The sequence below is a fragment of the Orcinus orca genome, chromosome 11 (assembly GCF_937001465.1).
Source record: "Orcinus orca chromosome 11, mOrcOrc1.1, whole genome shotgun sequence".
In the NCBI taxonomy this organism is placed as follows: domain Eukaryota; kingdom Metazoa; phylum Chordata; class Mammalia; order Artiodactyla; family Delphinidae; genus Orcinus; species Orcinus orca.
The window spans coordinates 7,345,011-7,363,650 of NC_064569.1; the positions used below are offsets into that span (position 1 = coordinate 7,345,011).

The window sequence follows — 18,640 nt, forward strand, 5'->3', positions numbered from 1 at the left end:
AAAAGGTGTGAAACTGTTTTCTTGGACAATAGGGAGTGAATCGATTTGGGAAAATAAAACGGGAGAGCCCACTTGAGATTATCATCTAATTTAATGTGAGACCAATTAGCACGGTTGTGGATTTTTCTCCAGTTATGTTTATTTAGTTAGTGAATGCAAACAAGTAGAGTAATTAGAACTGGATTTAACAAGGGTTGGGATTTTACCAAGGAATACAGCAGGAGGGAAAGAAGTGCTAGGGAGTTGCAAGTTTATACAAAAGAGTGTTTAAAGTGATGAATCAAACAATGTCAGTTGGGAGGTATGGAAAGTAAAAATAGAAGGATGATGGCAGTGAAAATTTGATAGAGTCAATAGCTTAAAAATCCTACTTCAGTCCAGAAATTGTTGAAGAGGTGATAACGATCAGTGTGAGATGCAAGAAACAGAAGTTTCGGAAGGAGTGCATTTATTACTAATACCCAGGGCTAGGGTGTCACCATGAGAGTAAGTGACTAAGGTGGGCTGGAAAACAAGATGATTGGAAATGAGCAGATAAGACACTGAGGCCAGCTCATGGGATGAATTGTGTCCAAGGATGACGAAGTCACTAGAAATGAGGACAGCAGGAGTTGTGTAACCAAGAGGATGAGTCAGGTTTTTAAATTTCCAGGGAATGAGGGGAAGTGGCCCAGGAGATCAGCAGATTGCAATATCCTGATGGCATGTACTTCAAAGGACCTGAGTCTTCGAGGCACTAGAGGAGGAGAAATAGTTCGGATTAGGCAATGTGGAGCTTCCTGACTTATAATGAAATGCTGACCCCACTCTAGGACTTGTAGAGGAGTGAGATCCTCTAACTCGAAAGGTCAGAAAGAGGGATCACGGCATTTACACTGGACTATGAAAGATGAAATGAATTTTGAGAGAAACAGATTTGGAAGGATGTTTCCAGCCAGAGAAGATGCTGTTACCCAAGCAGAGGGAGCTAACCCTGGCAGTTCCATCGGCGACTGGTGCTTCTTGCCAATCTGCCTTCAGGCCTGTCCCCGTGTCACCGAGAGCGTCCTGGTGTCACCACGTCTGGTTAGCAATCGGCCGCCAGGTGGCGATGTGTGCCTTTGGGGCTCCCTTCCTGGTCCTGTGGGTTTACAGGGGCTGGAAATGAGAATCCAGCTGAGTCCAGATGAGGTGAGCTAGTGATGGGTTGGTGTATTTAGTTAGGCCTGAGAGTGCTGTCCTAGCGATGAATCGGCAAAAGGAGAGTAAACTTGAGAACATTTAGGCAAAAGGTCAGGGAGAAGGTAAAAGGAAAGGAAGCTGTTCATGATAAGCCTTTTTTTTTTTTTTTTTTGGCTGCGTTGGGTCTTTGTTGCTGTGCAGGCTTTCTGTAGTTGCGGCGAGCGGGGGCTACTCTTCATGCGGTGCGCTGGCTTCTCATTGCGGTGGCTTCTCTTGTTGCAGAGCATGGGCTCTAGGGCGCGGGCTTCAGTAGTTGTGCTGCAAGGGCTCAGCAGTTGTGGCTCGCGGGCTCTAGAGTGCAGGCTCAGTAGTTGTGGTGCATGGGCTTGGTTGCTCCGCGGCATGTGGGATCTTCCTGGACCAGGGCTCGAACCTGTGTCCCCTGCATTAGCAGGCGGATTCTTAACCACTGCGCCACCAGGGAAGCCCCAAGGAAGAACTGGATTCTTAACCACTGTGCCACCAGGGAAGTCCCCATACGATAGGCTTTGATGGGGTATAAGAAATAGAACCACAGAGAAAGGAAGAGATTTAGGGTGGAAGGTGGGTGCCAGAGCAACACAGAAAGAAAGAAACAGTGATCTCCCTTTTGGCTTGTTTACTCAGAAAATAATTTTGGAAAACTATGTACCCCCCACCTCACACACACACATTTTTTTTTTTTTTTTTTTTTTTTTGCGGCACCGGGCCTCTCACTGTTGTGGCCTCTCCTGTTGCGGAGCACAGGCTCCGGATGCACAGGCTCAGCGGCCACGGCTCACGGGCCCAGCTGCTCCACGGCATGTGGGATCTTCCCGGACAGGGGCACGAACCCGTGTCCCCTGCAACGGCAGGCGGATTCTCAACCACTACGCCACCAGGGAAGCCCAATTTATGACTTTTTAATAGCCACTAGCAGATTTACTTTTCTAAATATGTTTCATCCAATACTGAGTATTTTTCTTTTTTTTTTTCATTTCTGTGGCTAAGACAGATGGACAGCAGGGAAAAATGAACCAGAAGTATGCAGGGTGACTGGAGTTGAACTTTTTTTCAGTCTATGCATGGATGATTGAAAATTATCAATATCATATTCCTCAGCCTAAGGGGAAAGCAAAAAGAACTTTTATTTATTGTGTTAGGCACTTCCTCCACTTTTTCTGATTTAATCCTCCTAACAACCCATGGGATGGAACAGAACTTTAGCTCCCTGTTGAGAGTTGCCACATGAAATAGTTCTGTGGTATAGGTATGTCCCAAACATTTCATGGGACATATTTATACTAAAAGAATTATTCATTGTTTACCTGAAATTCAAATTTAATGGCATTCTATTAGTTTATTTTTTTGTTTTTGCTAGATCTGACAACTCTACCTGTTTCTTTTATCCCACGTATTAAAAATAAATTACTTTCTTCAAAACACATTGCACAACTTAAACAAATTCCCTAGCTAATACTCCTTATTTTACTGGTGTTTGGATTGTAAGAGGGGCCAAAAGTTAAAGGCAAAAGGTTGTTAATGTTTTGGATAACTTTTGTAGGAATCCACTGAAGGAACTGTAGGAGATCCCAGAAATGTAACTTCTATTTCCAGATTTATCTATGAGTCTCAGGTCCTCAATCCTAATTTTAATTAAGAATTAATTAATTCTTTTAATTAATTAAGAATTATCTCATTCTCTTTACAAATTGACCTTGTGAAAAGATATGTTGTGGAAATCTTACGAGAATTGTAAAATTTTAAAACTGGAAGGGACCTTAGAGATGATCTAATTCTTAGAGTTTCTAGAACCTAACTTAATCCTAAGCAAGAACCAGTGTCTCCAGGCAATGAGAGGTCTTTGGAGATGGGAACTCCTGCACCTACTGCCAGGAGATGTCAACCTACCTCACCTTTCCCCTTTTCCTGCTTATGTTCTGTCCCAGACATCTCTCCTTGTCTGAGTACCTAACATTCCAAATATCTTCCGTTCTTAAATTATAAAGTGTTATCTATGGCTCCACGGGGTTGGTGATAAAAGGCAAGCAGGAGAGGGAAAGTGAAATGCAACAGTTCAAGATGAAAATAAACGTGCCCCCAACGTGGGGAAGTCCCCCTGGTAAAAACTGTGGCAAGTTGAAAAAAAAAAAACCTGTGGCGAGTCGGAGGAGGAATAGTTCTTTCCAACACAGGAGAAAGAGAAGGGAAGGTCAATCCACACAGCCTTCTTACAGTGGATAAACTTAAGGTTATCCTTCCAAACCCGATTCACCGTGAGGAATGCTAAGGAAGATCACCTGATCATCTAATGAGTATGTAACCTTGCCTCTGTTCTAGAGAAACAAACTGAGAAATAGCTGAAATATTTTCTAAAAGATTTTATCCTACAAGGAGGGCCCCCAGCACTCAGAAATGTTCTTTCTCCATGATCAGATAGCACGTATCTTGAAGCTCAGCAGTCGCTTTAAGCCTTGATATGTCTTTCTATGGTACACGGAGAATTGTGCCTAGGACCCAATATGTAGTAGTTGATCAGTAGACGTTTATTGAATGAATACCCCACCGACAGGTTTTGTATTTTTTTTCCTGCTTTGTCACAACTATTTCTATGCCTTATTTTCCCATCTGTATGGGAAATAAAATCAAACAGAAAATCATAAGATCTGCCTCTCAAGGAAATTTCCTTGAGAGCAGAGGTTTGCATTAAAAGTACTTTTTAAGTCCTTTTGATACCTGATATTCTGAGCCCCCTGCCAGTACCTCAGTTCAAGCCATTGTCATCTATTATAGAAAGCTCCTAATTAGTTTTAGTACAATCAGAAATCTTTCTAAAATCTGTGTTCATGTTTTTACTGTACTTAACCTACTGGCTCTCTGTGGTCCTCAGACTAAAGTCCAGACTCTTTCACCTGGCATATCAGGCCATTTGTGATACGATCCCTGCTTACTTCCCAGCTTCTTCTCATCCCTTGGCCCCCTACAGGTCAGCCATGTGGACATTTTTGCAGGATCACAAACACACCATATTCCAACCTTCCAGCCCATTCTCACTCTGTCCCCTCAACCTAGAACACAATTTTCTCCTATCTCCCTACCTCCTATTTGTCAGGGCAACTACCACAGAGCCTTCAGGTCTTTCTCAACCTACCTTCTCAAAGGGGAAGCCTTCTGGACAATACCACACCCCTTCCTCCTGTGCATTTTTTATTTCTCCCTCAGGTCCTCCATGCAAGACTGGAAATCAGGCATGGGTGGGCTGGGGGAAGGAAGGCGCTATTGGCATAAACCGTGACGTGAATGGTAGTCTGGGTGTGCAGACACAATTGGCACAATCTTATGTGGTGTCACCATGGGAGTTTATGAGTCCCATAAGTCTAATATTCTGTAGTGACATTGCCTATTGTTCTCCCCCTCGGAACTGCAATCTTGGTAATCTAGGCCCTGTTCTGAGCGCCGGAAGAAAACAAAGGGACTCTAAAGGAATTCATATGTGCACTCAACTATAGTACATAAGCTTATGGTTAGTCCTAAATAGAACTGCAAAACAAAATAAGGGGGGGATACTGTGTAAGCACGCAGGAGGGCATAATTAACTGTTCCTGAGGATTGGAAAGAACGCAAGTGGAGGGACATTTGAGTTGGGCCTCGGAGGTATGGCAACAGGCAGAAAAGGTAAATAACCATATTTCAGGCAGAGGAAATCACAATAAAAAGAGTACAGATGTATTTTGTGTGATCAGATTAGATAGGAGTGAATGAAATTGTGTAAGGCCTTGAGTGCTTCCTGTATCAATGTGAATTTTCTTCTGTAGGCAACAAATCATTGAAGAGTTCGGAGCACAGCAGTGATATAATCAGATCTGTGTTTAAAAGTATTTTTCACTGAAAACAATGTATACTTATTCTTTTTTCTTTTTTTTAAGCTTATTCCAGAAAAATAGATATCAGATAAAGTGAAAGGCCTCTATACTCTTACTCACCAGAGTTAATCATTTGGTGTAATGCTCCATATTTTTTCCTGTGCACGTGTGCGTTTGTTTATGTGTTTATATATAACTCGTTTGTGTATAAGGAATGACATCATTCTAACCATACTTTTGACCACTACCTTTTTTGAAGTAATGTTGTGTATATTCTGTGGGGTGGCAGATCACACAACATTATCAACTACAGCAAAAATGTGAGGCATGTGTACTCATATTTTTACTACTTCAATATTAATGCACATAGAAATTATATCTTATTTTACCTAGGAGATGCGACAAATTAAAAAGAGTGATCAATATTCTGTTTTGGGGGCTTCCCTTGTGGCGCAGTGGTTAAGAATCCGCCTGCCAATGCATGGGACACAGGTTCGATCCCTGGTCTGGGAAAATCCCACATGCCTCAGAGCAGCTAAGCCTGTGCTCCACAACTACTGAGCCTGTGCTCTAGAGCCTGCGAGCCACAACTACTGAAGCCCAGGCACCCTAGAGCCCAGCCCATGCACTGCAACTACTGAGCCTATGCGCCGCAACTACTGAAGCCCGCGTGCTCTAGGGCCTACGTGCCACAACTACTAAGCCCACGTGTTGCAACTACTGAAGCCCCCGCACCTAGAGCCCGTGCTCTGCAACAAGAGAAGCCACCGCAATGAACAGCCCGTGCACCTCAACGAAGAGTAACCCCCACTCGCCGCAAGTAGAGAAAGCCCTCGTGTAGCAATGAAGACCCAACGCAGCCAAAAATAAATTTTAAAAAATTTTTTAATGTAGACAAGGACTTATAAAAATAAATAAATAAACAAAAAATTATACATGTATACAAACAGAGCATGCATATGTATTCTATAATGTGCATACATATATAACATGTGTGTTCATATATGTGTATACACACCCCCAAAGTTTTTAATAATGGTTAATCTTGAAATTTAATAGGAATGCAGTGTATGTCTTTAACTTTTTACTTTTTAGATTTGTGTATTTAAATTTTTTTTAATAATGAACATATGTAATATTTTTAAAATATATACCTAGACATATTTTCAAGTCAATATATATAGTTATATTTCATTCTTTTTAACAACTACATAGTATTTCATCAATAGCTACACCATTGATTTATTCTACAGTTATGGAGAGTCCACTCTCCTGCAGATCTCAGGCTGAGCATTGAAGGAAGCAGCGAACACTTAAAATAGAAATTAACAGAGAATTCCCTGGCGTGTGGATTCTGAGCTCTCACTGCCGAGGTCGTGGATTCAATCACTGGTCAGGGAACTAAGGTCCTGCAAGCGGCCAAAAAAAACCCAGCAACTGCAAGAGAAGGAGCTTCATAGGAAGGATGACTAGGAAAGGCCTTTCTCAGTAGTGAACATGCTACAGTGATAAAAATACAACTTTTTTTTTTTTTTTTTGGCTGCGTTGGGTCTTCATTGCTGCATGCAGGCTTTCTCTAGTTGCGGTGTGGGGGACTACTCATTGCGGTGGCTTCTTTTGTTGCAAAGCACGGGCTCTAGGCGCGCGGGCTTCAGTAGTTGTGGCTCACGGGCTCTAGAGTGCAGGCTCAGTAGTTGTGGCGCACGGGCTTAGCTGCTCCACAGCATGTAGGATCTTCCCAGGCCAGGGCTCAAACCCCTATCCCTGCATTGGCAGGCGGATTCTTAACCACTGCGCCACCAGGGAAGCCCTGTATGGTTCTTATTTTATTGTTCCTTTCTCTTTGTATATTATGAAAACGAAGACTTTGTCATGGCTTTCACACATTTTTGCCAGTTTTTCTTTAAAAAAGGTTTTGATGATGTTTTATCACAATAGAAAGTTTTAATTTTATGTGGTTAGAAGTATAAGTTTTATCCTTTATAATTCACATATACTTTGCTTAAAACAAATCTGTATTAAAAAGACAACTATAGTTATATGGAGGTATATGATAGGTGGGTGGGGAGGAGATGTTGAGGAAATTTAAGAAAATGAGACCATTTAGTTATTCACTGTAAACTGAGGCAGTGGCTATGAGCATGGGGAATAGAAGACAGATTTGAGGGATTTTTTTTTTAATATAACACCTTTACTGAGATATAGTTTACATATACAGTTCACCTACTTAAAGTGTTACAGTTCAAGGGTTTTTAAGTATATTCACAGACATGTGCAACCATTAATCAATTTTAAAACATTTTATCACCCCCACGAGAAGCCCCATAACCATTAGCAGTCATTCTGCACTCCTCTTTAACTGCTTCCAGCCTCTGGTAACCAGTAAACTACTTCTGTCTATAGATTTGCCTGTTGTGGACATTTCATGGATGGAATCATAAAATATGTGACCTAATGTGACTGGCTTCTGTCACTTAGCATGATGTTTCAAGGTTCATCCATGTTGTAGCATGTATTAATACTTCATTTCTTTCTATGAACAAATAATATTTCATTGTATGATGATTATTACTGCATTTGTTTATCCATTGACCAGTTGATGGACATTTGGGTTTTTTCCATTTTTGGCTATTATGAATAATGCTGTTACGAACATTCTTGTTCAAGTTTTTATGTGGATATAGGCTTCCAGTTCCCTTGGGTATATATATTGGAGTGAAACTGCCAGGTCATATGGTAACTCTGTTTAACTTTATGAGGAACTACCGAACTATTTTCCAAAGCACTGTACCATCTTACATACCCACAAGCAATGTACGAGGGTTCTAATTTCTTCATATCCTCACCAACAATTGTTATTATGTATCTTTTTTTTTATTACAGCATTCTAGTGGCTATAAAGTGTTATCTCATTATGAGTTTGACTTTCATTTCCTCATTGACTAAAGATGTTGAATGTGTTCTTTGCTTATTGGTCATTTGTATACCTTCTTTGGAGACATGTCTGTTCAAGTCCTTTGTCCATTTTTTAATTGTATTGTCTTTTTGTTCAGTTGTAAATTCTTACATATTCTGGATGTGCCCTTTATCGGGTATATGAGTTATGTTTGCTCATGTTGTATAGGTTGTCTTTTCACTTTTTTTGGTGGTATTCTTTGAAGCACAAAAATTTTTATGTTGATGAAGTCCAATTAATCTAATTTTCCTCTTGTTACTTGTACTTATGATGTCATATCACAAAAGCTCTTTCTAACTTAAGTCGGAAAGGTTTATGTTCAGATCTGTTATCCATTTTGAGTTAATTTTTATTTATGGTGTGAGGAAGGGATCCGACTTCATTCTTACGTTTGTGGATAGCCAATTGTTAACAGCATCTTTTCAAAACAAGATTTGATTTTGTCAATAACTATTCAGGGATTGAGGGACATTTTTTGAAAGCAGACTTGAAAGGACTTGACAACTGGAAGGTGAAGAAGATACAAGAGTGAAAAATTTTGGTTTGGGAGCTAGATAACTAGTAATGCCATTAACCAGTGTGGGCAAATCAACTAGAGGAGGAAGAGCAGAAGCAGCTTTGGAAGATTGGTTTGAGGCATGTTGAGCTTGAGATACTTACAGGATGTTCATGTGCAGATTCATGACAGGCCATTGTACATTTGGCTTGGAATTCAAAAGAATGTTTGGAGTGAAAAACCATAGATTTGGAAGTCCCCTTCTTCTGTGGGAAAAGTTGAGATAACCGAGAATCTGGTCAGAGATAAACCTGACATTTAAGAATCACTGAGGGGGAAGAATCAATGAAAAAGAAGTAGAATTAGGAATGAGAGACGTTGAGAAGGCTACCTAGAGAATGGTGTGGGTGCTGAGGGAGGTTGGGGAGCTCATTAGCAATTTAAATGTTGAAGAGAATTTGATTAGGATAATAGCCAAGGAGGTCACTGGCTCTGCAGTTAGGTCATTCCTGTTTTTTGCAGCTGAAGAAGCTTCAACAGAGATGTTGCAATGGAATGTGGGGAAGAGTGCTTGAACCTTCAAGCAAAAAGTACATGTGTCCCTTGGAAATTATTGCTAAAGACTATAACTACCATCTTGGTAGCCTAAGGGAAGGAGCACGAAGAAGGCCGAATGCTTCTCTTTTCCTTTGATTGTGGCTGCATACTCCAGTACTTAACACAACTGAGATAAGCCTGGAATGTTGTAACAAAACTTTCTAAAGACTAGGAGATAAAAGAAGAGAAAAAGAATACTACAAGAGTTATGAGTAATAGATGTTTTACTTTTAGCGAGGTGATTCATTACAGAGCTATCTTCCTGAGAAGCTCCTGGCCTAGTTCCATTTGTCAGAGGCCGGCGTCACCTTGTACCTCTTGGGAGGGTCCTCAGACACCTCTAAACTCAAAGTCTAAGGGAGCAAGGTCCAGTTTCCTTATACATATGTGTAAGAGTTCTGGTTTTCTTTTTGTGGACCCACCTCTTTTCTCTAGATATGGGAATGTCCACTTTTTTCAGGGAGAAGCTACCTTCTCACAAAGGTGTGGCCATAGGATTAATCATTATTTCAATAAAATAAATAAGAATTCCAGTCACACCAAAAATATTGTTAGTAACAGGTACGTAATTTCATACAGAGGGCTGAACGTCTGTGAGACCACTAGACATTCTGAAATAACTTGATGTTGAATGGGAGAGAAAGAAAAAGAAACAGAGTGTAGGTCACTCCTTGGAGGATTTTGACAGTGAAGGACAGAGTACCTTATGGGAATTAGAGGTATGTAAAGAATGAGAGTGCTTCAGGATGGTGGTACTTTAGAATCCCTTGGCAGCAGGGGTAGATAAGCAGGAAGTGAGAAACTTAAGGCAGAAACAGGAATAATGGACAGAACAGTGTCTTGAAGCATGGGTGGGATAAAATATGGAGAGGAGGATGGAAACCTCTAAAATAGGCAGTATTCTAGAAGGAATGGATTAAAGGTAAAGTGAGGGTAAGGAATGAAAATTAGCAAAATATATTTTCTGAAAAAGCATGGAGTCTGGTCATCTGGGTAAATGGGGAAAACAAGGGTTTGAAGAGGCTGGGAAAAGGTTTATTTCTCTGAATGCAATATTTTCTCCATACCCTAACACCTTGAGCAGTGCTTCTGCAGAGAGATGTCATTTCCTGTACTTAACCCTCCAAAGGTAAATGCTTTTGGTTGAATGAGTCCCTTGCCTAACAGTCCTTGTGTTTTACCCACCTGAAAAATCCCCAGGATTGGTTTAGCCTTCTTTGATACTACCCCCAGGATGCTAAAAAAAATAAACGCAACCTGGAAGAGGATGGTACCATTATAAATTCATAGTCACCCATCTCACTGAGATATTAATAATGTTCAGCAATCTGTAATCATCTAATCCAAGTTTTTAGCAAATTGAGGAACAATAATCCAGTTTATCTATATTATTATTTGCTTATCCATTTATTCAACAAATACTAATTGAGTGTCTAGTATGTACAGGCTCCTTCTAGATGTTAAGTATATGGGACAAATAATGTTGATAGACAAGGTCCCTGTTGTAACGGGGTCAGATGATAACCAAAGAAATATTTCCAGATAGTGATAAGACCTATGAAAAAAATTAAAACAGAAATGTGATAAATGGTGAGTGGGTCGAAGGACAACATAGATAGCCTGGTGAAGGAGACCTCTTTGAGGAAGAGGCTTTGAGCTCAGACTTAAATGACAAGAAGGAGTCAGACATTTGAAGACCTTGTGAAGACATCTCCAGGCAGTCCTGTGCCAGAAGTGAACTTGATATAATAGAAGGACAGGAAAACAAAACTAAACTAAACTAAACAACCCTCCTATGGCTAGAGCTTAATGAATCAAGGGAATAGTGGTAGATAGTAAGGCAGGAAAAGGAGGTAGAGGCCAGGTACAGTTTTGACACTTCTGTGAAAAATGAGTTATAGAAGAATAGGAATGAAATCAGTAAGACTGATTAAGAGACTACTGCAGCAGATCAAATGACAGATTTTGATGGTTTTGACAAGGGTGCTGCGGTGGAGATAGGAGAATGGAAGGAATCTGGGTAGATTCTGGAGGTAAAGCTGACAGTTCTTGCCGTTGGATTAGATGTGGGAGGTGGGAGAGAAATCCTGCATAGCTCCTAGCATTTTGGCTTTGGCAAAGGGGTGAATAGTAATAATGTTTACTAGATGGAGGAGAGTAAGGAAGGAAAAGATTTGGGAGGTTGGAAGAGAAACCGGTACTTCTGTCTGGCTGTGCTTGGTCTGAGATGCCTTTTGGCCATTCAGATGGAGATATCAGACAGGCTATAGATCTATGACTCTGGAAATCAGGAAGTAAGTCAGCAGTGAGAAACTTACTACCTCTCAAGGTGGCCTATTATGTATTGGATAGCTCTAATTACCAGCAAGTTCTTTCTATTACATTGAGATGATTATAAGTGTAGTATAAATATGATGCCCATTTCCATCTGAGGTTACTGAAAAATACATATTTTTGGAAACACAGCAAATGTCTGAAGGAAATTAGCGTGCTCTCTCCTAATGTCTTTTATTCTCTACGCTAATAATCCTAGTTTCCCCAGCTGCTCTGCAGGACCTTGTTTCCAGATTCTTCAACATCCTGGTCACATCCTTTTTAAAGTAGGATGCCAAGGACTAAAGTGACCTGAATAACACACCCAAAATGTGGGACTGTTTTCCCTCTGATTTGTTATTCTTTCAGAAATATGTTCACTTTTTATAATTTGTCTGTGTTCTGTCTTGTCATTCATGTGTTAGGGTCCCTGCCTGAGGCATGCGACATTTCTTCTAATTTTCTCCTAATCTGTTGTTGATTTGAAAATCAAATAACCAACTTATGCTTTGTATCAGATATTAACAGTTTGCTTTGTATGTTTGGAATATTTTATAATAACTTAAAATGGAGAGAGAGTATGTGCTTTCTGAGAGGGGCCACCTGAGCCATTCTGTGAGTAAAGCTTTGAACTCTAGTGAGAAATTTTTTTTTCCTTACTTTGTTTTTCTAATCTATATTCAAAATAAGTGAGTTTTTCAAATAGTTGATTTCCAGATGGGTAAGGTATTTCAGTCCTTTACGAAAGGAACTTCTTAGAGATTTTCTCAGTCTAGGGCACTTGTTCTCAACTTGCGGTGATTTTGCTCCCCAGGGCCATTTGGTAATTTCTGCAGACTTATTTCATTGCTATGACTTGTGGCAAAGAGAATGCCACCTACATCTAGTGGGTAGGGTCCAGGGATGCTGCAAAACATCCCACAATGCACAGGACAGGCCCCAGTGACAAAGAGTTATCTGGCCCCAAATGCCAGTAGTACCTAGATTTGCAAACCCTGGACCATGGTATCTCCCTGATGTTGTTTACTAACCTCATTGAAAAAAAAAGGTTAATAAAACCTACGTGAAAAAAATCGACACAATTTAAACTTAATGAATTAATTCTGCTTCCAACTAATCACTGCACTCTCCCTTTATCTCATGCCAACCATCTGTTAATAATCTTTCTATAATTTAATGGGACAATATTGAAGCACAACTTTTTTTCACCTAAGAAAATGTTTTCAGAGCCCCAATTTTCTGTCACCGCTCTTAGTCTCCATCCTGTCTAGAATATTAACAATGTTCAGTGATCACATTTGGACATTATTTTCATGTGCTCTCATTTAAAGCAAAATCAGGGAGCTCCCTGGTGGTCTAGTGATTAGGATTCAGTGCTTTCACTGCCAAGGGCCCGGGTTCAGTCCCTGGTTGGGGAATTGAGATCCCGCAAGCCTCGAGGCGTGGCCAAAATAAATAAATAAATATTATAAATAGAGTAAAATCGCGGTCTCATTTATCTCACTGACCTTTCTGGCCTTTCCTTTCTCTTCCCCATATTTTGCTCATTCTTTCCATCTGTAAGGTCATGTTTCTTGAGAAGAGGAACAATCCTGCTTTTCTACTAGATAAATACAACACAACTTAAACCAGAAGCTCTGTTCTCCTTATCTTTCAGGTGCCCCAATGAGGCATGTGGCTATTCTGGGACGTGGCTGTGCAGACATGTTCACTAGTTTGCTATTAGTGAGACAGGCGGAGGCGGAGTCACTGTCCTGTCACTGGCTGTACTTAGAGGCCAAGGTGTGGGCACCAAGAGGAATGCTTTTTACTGCATGTGCTCCATGCTGGGAGCAGCTCCAGTCTTTTCCTGGGGCCATTTTGTTTCTTGGTATTGATGGCAGCTGTCAAGATCAAAGAGGAACTAGTGAGACAGGGGTACATAGCTTCACTCTCAGGGTACCTGAAAGGAGCAAAGGCTGATGGAAACTCTGAAGTGCAAGGGGAGCAATAAATTCTTTCTGTAGCCATACCCAGAAACAACAACTAGGTAGCTCTTTTCAGATGCTTCTAAGTTTTCAAATTACAACTGTGATACCACTCAGAATCTAGTGGCAAAAAATAAGCCTTCCCCAATACCTTTGTGTTCTGGAGCTAGAGACTCATTCATTCATTCAGATATTCATGAGTATGTCTACATGTACCAGGCACAAAAATGAACCAGGGAAACTTCTAAACATTTGGAAATTTCGAGTGTGTGTTTGAGAGAGAAATGATGAGTGCATACCTAATTAGTAGTCAAAATATTTACATAATTGATCTCCTTTCTTCCATGGGGTAATAATTGCTCTGCATGCATGAATCCCCAAGTATTTGTATAGACAGTGTGTTTGAGATGGCAGAGAGTAAATCAGCTGGGCTCCTTCCCCTTCAGCCTTAAGACTACCTTTTAGGATTAGAGAATTGAGACATAGATTTAACAACTTAACTAATATTAGCATAGTGTATAGCACAGCAAGTTAATGCCATAGTCTGAGCAGCTACCTGGGTCTTCTAACTTCCAACCTTGTCATTGTTCTAAAAATATACGTGAGAGAAGATTGTTTGCAGAAAACGCTCTCTGCCACTGTACCAAGTTGGTTTCTATCTAGAAAGCCTTCTGGCTGAAACAATGGATAGGATAATGAAATGAAGCAACAGAGTTTGGGGTTCAGAGCTGGGGTGGAGGGATGAAATGGAGAGGGGAAATTAGAAGAAGCACAGAGTGAGGAGACTATATTTTAGTTGTGGCAAAGCATGTAAGATAAAAGTGATGCATTTGGTGTCTCTGGAGTACAAGTGGTATGTTGGTGCTGTAAAAAAGGGAAAAAATGCGGTAAGATTTTGCTTTATTCTTCAACTAAGGGCTTACACTCAAAGTAGCATGTCAGGGCTTCCCTGGTGGCGCAGTGATTGAGAGTCCGCCTGCCGATGCAGGGGACACGGGTTCGTGCCCCGGTCCGGGAAGATCCCACATGCCGCGGAGCGGCTAGGCCCGTGAGCCATGGCCGCTGAGACTGTGCGTCCGGAGCCTGTGCTCCGCAACGGGAGAGGCCACAACAGTGAAAGGCCCGCATAACGCAAAAACAAACAAAGTAGCATGTCCAGTATTCAAAGACTGCTGCAGCAGAGCCTGAACTTGGTTTTAGAAAAGTGTTCTCTCTTACTAGATTCCTGTAAGGACCCTACTCTTCAGCAAAATTGGACAAAGCACTCTTCCCCAATCCTCTGCACAGACTTCCTAGCACCATTCCTTTGCCCAGGCCATCCCATCTTCCTGAGATGCCCTTCTCTAATCTCTGCCTACCTCTTATCTTACCCATCTTTCAAGAGCTATTCCAAATTCTAACTTCTGGAAGATTCTAACTTCAGAAGCCTTTCTGGATTGTTTCCACATGAATAAAGTCTCTCAATTCTCTGACTTCCTTAAGCACTTTCTTTTCCGGTCCCCTCCATGGGCCAAATTGTAATCAAGCCGACGGCAGGAACGTGGGGCGCTCTGCACTGTTCAGCAGAGTACTGTGCGGTTTTGTAGGCTCTCTCGGCATATATGTATGTATATATTATAATTTTTCTAAAAATTACCTTTAAAAAAAATTAAAATCTTCTCAGAGTTAGAAAACTGTTGTTTTTATTAGATGTTATCTTCTCCAAAGATTGAGAGGTCCAAGAATGCAGCTAAGGGGCAGAAATAGAGACTGGATTTGGAAGAAGCAAAGTTTCTGGCTAAGATATGGGGACAAGTATGACTTTAGGTACAGGGAGATATTGGAAAAGAGAATCAGAGAGACAAAAGGAGCCTGAAGATGGTGGCTTATAACCTGGTGAAATGGAAAGAAAAGACAAAGGAGCCAGAAAGAGAAGGAACTGTAGAAATTTTGAGATACAAATATTGAGATGGATGGAGGAACAGTCAAGAGACTAAAAGGGTTATGTCAAAGGGAAAGACCTTAGCTTTTGCTTGTCTTTGGGAGGTTCCTTTTCATACATGTCAGAAAAGGAAATAGAAAACAATACAGAAGTAAGCAAGTAACCATATCCTCTTTATAACCTCCTGCTGGTCCCTTCCTTGGAAATTGAAATGACTCATGGAGGCATATGAGAATAAATAAACACTTCCCAGGAACGGTCTCTGTTCTTAGCAAGGTTCTGTCTGCAGCTGTTTCCTCCAGAATCCTGTATGATCTGGTTCAAGACATGACTGTGTCTTTCCCCTCCGTGTCTCTACATATATTTCAGGTCCCTGGGTTTGCTTATGTCTATTGCCTTAATGCCTCTGTTCTGTTCCTCTAACTGTGGGCTGTATGTCTCCATCCGTTTCTGTAAGTTGTTTATGGTATCTTATCACTTGTGCAGTTCCTCTTATTTATTTATTTATTATTTATTTATTTTGGCTGCGTTGGTCTTTGTTGCTGCCCGCAGGCTTTCTCTAGTTGCAGTGAGCAGGGGCTACTCTTCGTTGTGGTGCGCGGGCTTCTCATTGTGGTGGCTTCTCTTGTTGCAGAGCATGGGCTCTAGGCACGTGGGCTTCAGTAGTTGTGGCAATGTGGGCTCAGTAGTTGTGGCTCACAGGCTCGGTAGTTGTGGCTCGCGGGCTTAGTCGCTCCACGGAATGTGGGATTTTCCTGGACCAAGGCTCAAGCCCATGTGTCCACTGCATTGGCAGGCAGATTCTTAACCACTGTGCCACCAGGGGAGTCCCTGCAGTTCCTCTTTTGACTGTCTGAAGTCTCATCTATGTCTGTGCCTTTTCCTTTTGCCTTAGTCTTTTATTTTTCTCTCTGTACTCTCCCACTCTGCTTCTGTCACTGCTTTTCTTTACCAGTTGGCTTACTGTGGTCCCATCCCCATAGCAACCCCTCTCTGGGGAGGAATGAGGGGAAAGGGAAAGAAGAGAGAGCCTAGAATCAGATGGACAGGGAGAAGCTGGGTTGGAGTTGGAGGGTGACCTTTTGGATTGAGTCCTGAAACAGAGTACAGACAAACTATGTAGGTGGATGCCAGCCAAACTACACAAACTCCTACCGGAACATATACTGGGTGCCCAAACCCAGCCCCAGCTAGTAAATTCGTCCTGTTTTTCATTCTGCCAGGCTTGTCATCTTTTATTCCCTCTCTTGTGATCCAGATTAACTCTTTCTTTCTGTTTATAAGCTTTATGATTTTTATACCTGTGTGGTTTGGGGTGTATTGTACCTTGAAAAGTGATTTTCTTAAAGATTCATGAATATTCACGTTGGAACCACGAGGTCTTTCTTTAGATGTACTAGGGTTTTTCACTAGGATTCCTTCTGGACACCTTAATTTTTTTTTTTTTTTTTTTTGGCCATGCTGGGAGGCTTGCAGGATCTTACTTCCCCAATCAGGGATGAAAACCAGGCCCTCGGCAGTGAAAACGTGGAGTCCTAACCACTGGACTGCCGGGGAATGCCCTGGACACTATAATTTAAGGGATAGTGGAGAACAATTGGAATGGCCTTAGAAAAGGACAACAAAAGTCAACTGTGAAATGATATTGTACATTCTCATTAGGACCAGAATGGTAGATAAGAGATTTAATAAGCAAGAAAGAAGATTTTACCAACAATGGGATTTGTTTTACATAAGGAAAGTTTACTCAGTGAGATAATGGAATTATTCTGCCCAGAGATACCTTTAAAACCAGATAGGATCCATGTCTCTGTAAAGGAAATGGGCTAGATAAGTACTTCTCAAACCTGAGCTCCCTTTCCCATTGCTTCCCTTGACCCCCCACTGGAGAGCTTGTTAAACACAAATTCCTGAACTCCACCCCTTAGAAATTGGGATTCTTAGGTCAGGAGAGAGGGGAGTGTAAGAGGGGGTAGAGGGTTTTTATTTGCATTTCTAACGGACTCCCTGGAGATGCTGACGCTGCTGGTCCACAACTTGAGTAACACGAGTCTGATGATTCCGAGAGTCAGGGAACACAACTGACATTCATGGTACATAAATGTGTGGATACTGCATTGCTCTTTGATTAAAAGTATATTTTTCTTTGGGAATGGAGGAGTGTGAACGAGCTAACTCAGATAGGTTTTGGTTTTTTGTGCCCAGCTGCAAGCTGTGATACCCATTTGAATCCTTTCTTTGTTCTGTAGAGTGACCAACCATCCCAGTTTGCCCGGGGCCTTTCTGTGCTGAACTGGGACAGTTCAGGAAACCTGGACATTTGGGGGACCTCTCCATTCACGTGAGGCTGGATAACATCTAATAAAAACAATAAGAAACAGCAGTTTTCTATATCTGAGAAAAGGAAAAATGAATTTGAGTCATAAATTAGGACTAGAAATGTGGTTTTCAGTCCTAATTCATAACTTATTAATTTTATGACTTTAAACTGGGCATTTAAATCTCCCTGTTTCAGTTTCTACCTGTAAAATGGAGATAGCATTACCTACCCTTCTTACTTCACAAAAAAAATTTTGAAGATCAATTAAAACAATGTATATAAAAGATTCTTATGAAAATACCATACACATATTAAGACAGAGATGTCACTCACTTGTTTTTATTTAGCATTTATTATTTATTGCCAAAAAATAGCAACCCAATTCCTAAGTATACACCCAAGAGGAAAGAATTCATATGTATGGCAAATGACAGGGATGTTTTATAATAGCTCAAAACTAAAAACAATAATGGAGTAGTGTGAATGTGTACATCAACAGGAGACTGGATACATAAAATTTGGTTATGTCCATAAATGGAATACTACTCAGCAGTAACAAGGAATGAATTGCTGATTCACACCACGTAATACTCACAGACACTATGTTAAGTGAAAAAGAAAAAAATCCTAGCACAGAAGAGTGCATACTATATGATTCCATTTACATAGAGATCAAGAACAACAAAACTAATGATGATAGAAGTCAGTATAGTGGGTTCCTCTGGGGAGGGAGGCTATAGACAGGCACAAGGAAACCTTCTAGGGAGCTAGAAGTGTTTTAGAATTTGGATCTTAATCTGGGTGGTGGTTGTACTGTACAGGTGAACATGGATGTAAATATTCACCCAGCTGTATACTTAACATTAACCCATTTTTACCTGCCCACCCAGCTGTATACTTAACATTAACCCATTTTTACCTGCCCACCCAGCTGTATACTTAACATTAACGCATTTTTACCTGCTTTCCTGTTTGTGTTTTATACTTAAGTAAAGCAGAAAAAAGAAAGAAAAAGACATAAAAGGAAG

The 18,640-nt window shown here is 40.9% G+C and overlaps 1 protein-coding gene across 1 annotated transcript in view; it reads left to right on the forward strand.

Annotated features, from left to right (window-relative positions):
- LOC101271792 (solute carrier family 2, facilitated glucose transporter member 3) overlaps window positions 1-18,640 on the forward strand; it is a 76,267-nt gene that overhangs the window by 9,732 nt on the left and 47,895 nt on the right. The gene's annotated exons all lie outside the window — the stretch shown is intronic.